The sequence below is a fragment of the Gorilla gorilla genome, chromosome 12 (genome assembly GCF_029281585.2).
Source record: "Gorilla gorilla gorilla isolate KB3781 chromosome 12, NHGRI_mGorGor1-v2.1_pri, whole genome shotgun sequence".
In the NCBI taxonomy this organism is placed as follows: domain Eukaryota; kingdom Metazoa; phylum Chordata; class Mammalia; order Primates; family Hominidae; genus Gorilla; species Gorilla gorilla.
In genome coordinates this window covers 51,633,003-51,642,734 of record NC_073236.2, presented here as the reverse complement: position 1 = coordinate 51,642,734, position 9,732 = coordinate 51,633,003, and the positions used below count along the sequence as shown (strand labels likewise).

General features: G+C 44.0%; 1 pseudogene; it reads right to left on the bottom strand.

Annotated features, from left to right (window-relative positions):
• Positions 1-6,532: 6,532 nt before the first annotated feature.
• Positions 6,533-9,732, bottom strand: LOC134756738 (immunoglobulin kappa variable 2-28-like; annotated as a pseudogene).

Here is a 9,732-nt window from a genome sequence, read left to right as displayed (position 1 = left end):
TCTGGGGCATTGTAATGGCCTGGATTGCAAACCACCCCAGAGCATATATTCTAAAGGAAAAAAAGAAAAGGAATGTTTAGGAACACTGAAATGGCTTTCACAGGTCCAGACTAATAAATTGTCTGCCTGGACTACCTTTACTTCCACCCAGCTCTGTGTTTCTCAACATGCACTATTTCCCTTTTTGTGGCCCAGGATCTTTAATGTACATATTTCTCTAGTCAGATGGGATACCACCCCATTAACAGACTTTGTAGATGTCCTTTCTGCATATTGCTGTGTGATTCCACTGATCTAGCATTCGCTAGTTTCGTTGGCCTGTGGAGGCAGGGTGCATGGAAAGTTCATTGTGTTCCATGAGAGTGTGCCTATTGTCATGTTGCTTGGGCAGTGAAAGATGCTCCTTTGTGAGTGAGAAGTCTCATGGAGTATCCAAAAATATGACATAAATTGCACTCAAGGGTTACCTAGGTAGTCCCAGCATCAAATTGAGCATCATATTTCTTCTTCCTGCAGGTGGAAAGCTGTGGCCATAGTCCTTTCCTTCACACTGGGGATTCTTTAATAGTCCAGTCTCTCAGTTGCCATTTTCCTGAACAGATGGCAAGGCTGTTGGCAATGGCCTAGGATTTAGTGGATATGTGGCATGGTGCGTTGTTGGGACAGCCTGCATGGCCATTACCACTGAATGTAGTTTGGCCCACTGGGTAGAAAGCCCATGTTAAGTTTCAGTTAAAAAAGTGGCCATCCACTGGCTGAATGGTGGCCACACCTAGTGGACCTGTCAGTTAGTGTTTTGCTCAGCCTTCAGTGACTCCTGCCATATGGAAATCTCTGAATCTTGGGCTCCACATGGGCAAATAAAGAGCCAAATTATCACCTACAAGTTATTTGGTCCCTTCTAGCAAGCTCCCCATTTGTTCACGGAGCCACAGATCCTGTGGGGTCCTGACTAAACCTGATCAAGAATGTGCCATTTCCATTTGATAACATGGCTCTGTTCAGATTGTTCAGTTTTACTAATGGTGTTTGTAAGTATCCAAGTGAGAATGGACAGCTAAGGGACCAGTGTCACAGTCACACATGGTGCTGAAGCCTTAACATGTTCAGTCTCCATCAGTGCCTAATAGCAAGCAAGGAGTTGCTTGCTATATTCAATATAAACACATTCAGTGGCTGATTCAGGCAACTTATGTGTCCTAAGATTGAGAGGCTGGTGCACTCAGTGACAGTTTTCTGTTGCTATATGCTCCACTGAGTATGCATAGCGGTTGTGGATACCTGGACTTCCATCTGGATAGCAGGCTGTAAAAATCTTAGAGAAGTGACTGGGCCAGGCCTTGTTGAACAGATTCCAAGGCTACTGTTGCAAAACGCCTCTTTCAAAGTTGGCAACTTTGTTCATGATTTTGACTAAGGGAACCAAAAGAACACCCAGGTGAGGTTTATGCCGTCTCCCATTCACAAAGGGGCCTAACTGCCATTGAGTCTCCTTTTATTCAGTGGGTGCCACAGCGACCAATGTTTCCAGCTGTTCAGTTGGCATAATAATTAACTATGAGTACACAGCTCACTTTCACTATACATATATTCCTTGATGGAAGTAACAGCATCATACATGATTAGTGTGTCAGAACCTTCACCACATCTGATAGGATATCTGTTCAATTACCTAGGGTTTGTGTGTCAGTTTTGCTTGACTAAGAATATGTTTTCTCCTTTCTATAGAGACGGCTGCACCTGTGCAGGTGATAAGATCACGAACTGCACACTTTGCCTTACTTTTTTGTTGTAAATAAGTTGCCTGATTCAATGCCATATTATGGAAGAATTTCTTAACTGTGATGAAAGCACTTGGAAAATCCTCAAATAATATTTCATGCAGAAATATAACTGAAAGAAAGACAAATGCATATACAGAAAAACAACTGCTGCTCTTTTCATGTTGGATGAGGCCTGCTAAAAACACCTGACACCGGCTGTTAGTCTGATCCTTGATGTCTGGTACAATCTTGGGTTATTCTCCTTGGAAAAGTGGATGCTCAGAAGTGCCAGTATCCCCGTGAGTCCCAGTTAACTGAAATTCATATTGTTGAGCCCATGCGTGGATAGTCATGACATCAGTTCATGAGATTCCCTGGGAAAGCTGGGAAAGGTAACTGATGAAGTCCATGTTTTGAATTATTTTAATTATTTTGAGCTCCTGCTTCTAATGGCCTTTAGATAAATATTCACTTGGAAAGGATTTATTTTTTCTACTGGTCCTTTTTTGGAAGGTCCAGTCATATCTCCTCCAGAGTGACTTTGTGTCCAATCCTTCAGATGTGTTTCTTCTAAGGCCTGATGATCTGTCAAAACCACTAGTCAAGATTGTGATATTGTTGGTAATATCCAGAGCGGGGAGAGGACAATAGTACTCCCAATATTTCGGGAGGTGTACACCCCTCCTTGTGTTATTGTTCTGAATATCCAGGGGGAAAACAGGATGACATTGCTACCAATATCGCGGGGGGTTTACACCCCCTCCTTGTGAGATTCTTCATAATATTCGGGGGGGGGTGGGTAGGACTATATTATTCCCAATATCGTGGGGGGTGTACACCCCTCTAGTGATATTATTCATAATATCCTGGGGGGAGACGACAATATTACTTCCAATATCATGGGGGGGTGTACACCCGTTATTTTGATATTGTTCGTAGTATCCAGGGTTGGAGAGGACGCCATTACCCCCAGTATTGCGGGGAGTGTACAACCCCCTTGTGATATTGTTCGTAATATCCAGGGAGAGAGGAAGATATTACTCCCAATGTCGTGGGGAGTGTACACCCCCCACTTGTGATATTGTTCGTAGTATCCAGGAGGGGAGAGGACGATATTACTCCCAATATCGCCCGGGCTGTACACGCCCCCTTGTGATATTGTTCGTAATATCCGTGGGGGAAGGGAAGATGATATTACTTCCAAAATCGTAAACACATTGTGTGTACACCCCCGTGTGATATTGTTCGTAATATTCGGGGTGGGGGGGGAGAGGATGACATTACTTTCAATATCGTAAACACGTTGTGTGTACACCCCCCCACCCCACGATATTGTTCATAATATCCAGGGGGAGAGAGGAGATGATATTACTTTCGATATCGTAAACACGTTGTGTGTACACCCCCCTGTGATATTGTTCGTAATATCCGGGAGAGGAGAGTATGATATTACTCCCAGTATCACGGAGGGTGTACACCCCCCGTGATATTGTTCATAATGTCCAGTGGGGGAGAGGAGACGTATTACTTTCAATATCGTAAGCAACTTGTGTGTACACCCTCCTTTGGTATTGTCCATAATACCCAGGGTGGGAGAGGATGATATTACTGGCAATATCTCGGTGGCTTTACACACCCCTGTAATATTGTTCGTTAAGGAGTTAAGAGGATGATATTACTCCCAGTATCGCGGGGGCGTGCACGCCTCTGTGATATTGTTCATAACATCTTGGGAGAGACAGGAGGAAATTACTCTGAACATCGCGGGGCGTGCACAGCCCCCTGTGATATTGTTAAAAATATCCAGCGGGGAATAGGATGACATTACTCCCAATATCGCCGGGGATGTTCACCCCACTGTAATATTTTTCTTAATATTCAGGGGGGAAGGATGATATTAATCATAACACTGCGGGGGGTGTACACCCTTCTGTGATATTGTTCATTGTATCCAGGGATGGTTGGAGATGATATTACTTTCAATATCGTAAACACCTTGTGTGTACACCCCCCTGTGATATTGTTCGTAATATCCAGTGGGGGAAAGGAAATATTACTCCCAACATCGCGGGAAGTGTACACGTCCCTGTGATATTTTTCATAATATCCAGGGGGGCAGAGGATGATATTACTCCCAATTTCGCGGGGGGTGTACAACCCACTGTGATATTGTCGTAATATGAAGTGGGAGAGAGGATGATGTTACTCCCAATATCGCCGGGAGTGTACACCCCCCTGTGATATTGTTTGTAATATCCAGGGGGGGATTGGAGATGATGTTAGTTTCAATATCATTGACATCTTGTGTGTACAGCCGCCTGTGATATTGTTCGTAATATTCAGAGGGGGAGAGGATGATAATACTCCCAATATTATGGGGGGTGTACATCACCATGTGATATTGTTCATAATATCCAGAGTGGGGAGAGGATGATATTATGCCCAATATCGTGGGGGGTGTGGCCCCTCTGTGATATTCTTGGTAATAATCGGGGGGAGATGACATTACTTCCAATATTGTGGGGAATGCACACCCCCTTTTGATATTGTTCGTAACATTCGGAGGGGAGAGGATGATATTACTCCCAATATAGTGGGGGGTGTAAAATCCCCCTGTGATATTGGTTTTAATATCCGGGGGGGTTTGAGATGATATTACTTTAAACATCGTAAACACCTTTTGTGTACACCCCCCTGTGATATCGTTCATAATATCCAGGTGGGGAGAGGATGATATTACGCCCAATACCGCAGGGTTGTACATACCCCTGTGACATTGTTCCTAATATCCAGGGGAGGAGGGGATGATATTATTCCCAATATCTCAGGGAGTGTACACCTCCCTGTGATATTGTTCATAATATCCAGGGGTGATTGGAGATGATATTACTTTCAATATCATAAACTTTTTGTGTATACATGCCCCTGTCCTATTGTTTGTAATATCCAGGAGGGGAGAGTATGATATTACTCCCAATATTGTGGGGGGTGTACACCGTCTTGTGACATTTTTTGTAATATCTGGGAGGGAGAGGATGATCTTACTCCCAGTATCGCAGGTGACGTACTCCACGCCATGATATTGTTTGTAATACACAGGGCTGCCAGGATGATATTACTCCCAATATCTCGGCATTGTACCCTGCCCCAGCATGATGTTGTTGTTTGTAATACCCAGGCAGGGAGAGGATGATATAACTCCTAATATCACATGCAGTGTACCCCCTCTGTGATATTGTTTGTAATACCCTGTGGTGGAGAAGATAATAGTATTCTCCATATCACGGGTGATTTACTCCTCTTTTGTGATATTGTTCATAGTACCCTGTGGTGGAGAGGATGAAATTGCTCCCAATATCACCACCGATGTGACATTGTTCATAATACTCAGGGCAAGTCTTTCCTATGTTTGTCCCATGATAGGGAATAAGTCTCTTGAGATCTGATGGTTTTATGAAGAGGAATTCTGCACAAGCTCTCTCTCTTTGCCTTTTGCCATCCACGTAAGTTGTGTCTTGCTACTTTTTGCCTTCTGCCATGACCTTGAGGCCTCCCCAGCCATTTGGAAGTGTAACTTAATTAAACCTCTTTTTTTTGGTAAATTGCCCAGTCTCGGATATGTCTTTATTAGCAGCATGAAAATGGGCAAATACAGTCAATTGGCACCAGGAGAGCGGGGCGCTATTGAAAAGATACCCAAAAATGTGGAAATGACTTTGGAGCTGGGTAACAGGCAGAGGTTGGAAGAGTTTGGAGGGCTCAGAAGAAGACAGGAAAATGTGGGAAAGTTTGAAACTCCCTAAAGAGTTGTTAAATGGCTTTGACCAAAATGCTGATAATGATATGGACAATGAAATCCAGGCTGAGGTGGTCTCAGATGAAGATGAGGAACTTGTTGGGAGCTGGAGCAAAGGTTATTCTTGTTACGTTTTAGCAAAGAGATTGGTGGCATTTTGCTCCTGCCCTACAGATTGGTGGAACTTTGAATTTGAGAGAGATGATTTAGGGTATCTGGTGGGAGAAAGTTCTAAGCAGCAAAGCATTCAAGAAATGACTCAGGTGCTTTTAAAGGCATTCAGTTACATAAAATAAGCAGAGCATAAATGTCCAGACAATTTGCAGCCTGCCAATGTGATGGAAAAGGAAATCCCATTTTCTGAGGAGAAATTCAGGCCAGCAGCAGAAATTTAAAAAAGTAATGAGGAGCCCAATGTTGTTAATCCTCAAGACAATGGGGAAAATGTCTCCAGGGCATGTCAGAGGTCTTCATGGCTGCCCCTCCCATCACAGGCCCAGAGGCCTGGGAAGAAAAAGTGGTTTTGTGGGCCAGGCCCAGGGCCCTCATGCTGTGTGCAGACTAAGGACTTGTTGGCCTGTGTCCCAGCTCTTCCAGCCATGGCCAAAAGGGGCCAATGTAGAGCTCGGGCTGTGGCTTCAGAGGCCCCAAGCCTTGGCAGCTTCCACATGGTATTGAGCCTGCAAGTGCACAGAAGTCAAGAATTGGGGTTGGGAAACCTTCTCCTAGATTTCAGAGGATGTATGGAAACACCTGGATGCCCAGGCAAGAAGTTTTCTGCAGGGGTGGGGTGCCCATGGAGAGCCTCTGCTAGGGCAGTGCAGAAGGGAAATGTGGGGTTGGAGCCCCCACACTGAGCCCCTACTGGGGCACTGCTTAGTGGAGCTGTGAGAAGAGGGGCACTGTACTCCAGATCCCAGAATGGTAGATCCACTGACAGCTTACACCGTTCACCTGGAAAAGCCACAGATGCTCAACGCCAGCCCTTGCAAGCAGCCAGGAGGGAGGCTGTACTCTGCAAACCTACAGGGACAGAGTTAGTCAAGTCCATGGAAACTCACCTCTTGCATCAGTGTGACCTGGATATGAGACATGGAGTCAAAGGAGACCATTTTGGAACTTTAGGTTTAACTGCCCTCCTGGATTTCAGACTTGTCTGGGGTCTGTAGCCCCTTTGTTTTGGCCAATTTCTTCCATTTGGAACAGCTGTATTAACCCAATGCCTGTACCCACAATTGGGCCTAGGAAGTAACTATCATTCTTTTGGTCTTACAGGCTCATAGGTTGAAGGGTCTTACCTTGTCTCAGATAAGACTTTGGACTGTGGACTTTTGAGTTAATGTTGAGATGAGTTGAGACTATGGGGGACTGCTGGAAAGGCATGATTGGTTTTGAAATGTGAGGACATGATATTTGTGAGGGGCCAGGGGCAGAGTGATATGGTTTGGCTGTGTCCCCAACCAAATCCCATCTTGAATTCTCACAGGTTGTGGGAGGTACCCGGTGGTTGGTAATTGAATCCTGAGGGCAGGTCTTCTCTATGCTGTTCTCATGATAGTGAGTAAGTCTCATGAGATCTGATGGTTTTATAAAGAGGAGTTCCCCTGCACAAGCTCTCTCTCTTTGCCTGCCACCATCCACGTTAAGATGTGACTTGCTCCTCCTTCTGCCATGGTTGAGAGGCCCCCCCAGCTTATGGAATCATAAGTCCATTAAACCTCTTTTTTTTTGTAAATTTCCCAGTCTCAGGTATGTCTGTTTCAGCAGGGTGAAAACAGACTAATACGGGATTCAGACAGATTTAGAATTTTAATGGCTTCTTGATGGATTTACCGATTTATAATTATAAAATGTCCATTTTATCTCTTGCGTTAAAGTCATGACCTAGTTTCTTTTGCTCAGTTTTACATGATATGTACTTTTCATCCTTTCATTTTCAAAGCCATTCTATATTCTTACTATAGTGTGTATTTAATGATTAACATACATCATTGATTTTAATCCTGTCTGATAATTTTATGATTTACTTGGAAAAATTTGTTTATTTATGATGCAATTATTGTAAAGTTAGGGTTAAACCTACCGTCTTGTTTCCTCTGATTTTCTTGATTCATGCTTTCATTTGAATTAGTCAGTTTAATTATAGATTTTTTCTTATATTAACTTGCTAAATATGCAAGATTATTATACAGAAGATATCCTCAACTTATTAATGCCTAATACACATATAGTGTATTAAAATTTCTCTCTCATATTATTTCTAGGTAAGTGACACAAGCAGAATCAACCTTTGGAAGATATCTATTTCCTGCTGGGTTGACCTGGAATGTGTGATACGACCTAAGGTAACCTTTGAGTCACCACACAGACCTAGAGCTCTGTGTGACGCAGCACTTCCTCAGGAGCTTGCAGTGGCATCAGGGCCCAGCCTTGGATGTCAGGCAGGGATCTCTCAACTCTGTGATTCTTCCCAGGAAATACATAAGAACTTCCATCTGAGTTCATATCTCAAACACAACCCACCAGTCTGTCACATACTGCCCTCTGCTCCAAGTCTTCAGATAGTTATTTTTCATGGGGTAAAAATATGGCTTATATATTGTCTTGTAATTCTGTTTAAGATGGCATACTTATGTTCCTTTATTCTTTCAAACTTGGTCCTTATTGTTGAAACCCAGCTTTGGAGTTCAGAAAACTACTTTTTACTTCAACATGCTGTGGTTGAGACTGTGCAAAAACTTTTGGCACTAGGTCTTTATTTTTGCATACATTTGCAGCAACATATCTAGTAACTTAAAAATCTAGACTGTGAAGAGTTATATTTGGGTACTCCCTGAAAAAAATAGGAAAAAATACAGTGCCTGCTGCTGTCCTGGTCAGGGGCCTGCCTTACAAAAAGTGGTGGGGGGAGGGGGAGGAGGGGAGGGAAACTGTTTTAATATCACCAAACTTTATCAATATACATGTACTCTAGTAACTGCTAAACAAAATCAAAAGAATGTATTAGTTTTGCATTGCCAGTAATCAGTCTTAATTAGGTGCCCGTTATGCAGAATGAATTTACTTGATGAATGAATGTAGGGAAGGAAGAGAGGATTAGAATGAGCTCTCCTTGAGCTTTCTCTTCTCTCGTGTCTCATTGCTCAAAGGGCAGGTGTACCTCCTCCTTTTTGCAGACTCTGTCATGCAAAGCCCGCTGCAGCTAATGGGAACTTAAAATGTGGTGCCTGAGGTGTAGCTGAGAAATTTATGGTCACGAGCCCTCAGCTGCACCAAGTCCTCTGAGTTCTCCAACATCTTCTTCTTTAGGCATCTAAGAGAATCCACAGTGCCTGCTCTCCACAGAAACAACACATCTGGGCAGCTAGGCCACAGCAAGCAGGGAGGTTTGTGTTCAGGACTGTACCATTGTGGGAGGATAATGTGTACTTTGCTGGCAGCGATAAACCCCAACATCCTCAGCATCCATCCTCCTGATTTTAAGCATGAAATCTGTCACTGACCCACTGCCACTGAACCTTTCTGGGACTCCAGGGTCCCTGTTGGAAACCGAATAAATCAGGAGCCGTGGAGGCTGGCCTGGCTTCTGTACGTCCCAATTCAAATAGGTGTATCCATTACTGTAAAAGGGGCTGTGACTGGACCTACAGGAGATGGAGGCCGGCTCTCCAGGGGTGACGGGCAGGGAGAGTGGAGGCTGGGTCACACAGCATCTCCATTGGATCCTGAAATAATAAGAGAGAAGTGCAAGGTTATGTATTGTGAGCCATTTTAATAATTTTCTGTCTGTTATTTATGTTTTGCTCAACTATTTTTTGTGTGTGATTTTGGTTAATACTCCCAAAACATACAGGTTTAAAAAGAACCAAGATTTGCAAAGCACAAAGGGGACCCTAGAAGTCACCTACCCCATCTCCCTCTTTCTGTGTCACAGCTTTCACTAAAGTACATGTCCTTGCTCCTTCTGGAATCTTCCTCACTCTCACAGATCTAGAGATCACATGCCCCATCCTGGAGGACAAGACACATCTAACACGAGGACAGAACACACATGGGAGGTGGCGGGGCCCACAGAGTTCACCCTCCCACCCCATCATCCTCCCTCATTTCCCTTCTGCCCTTACCAGGGACCCAGCGCATTAGCAGCCCTGGGAGCTGAGCAGGGAACCTCAT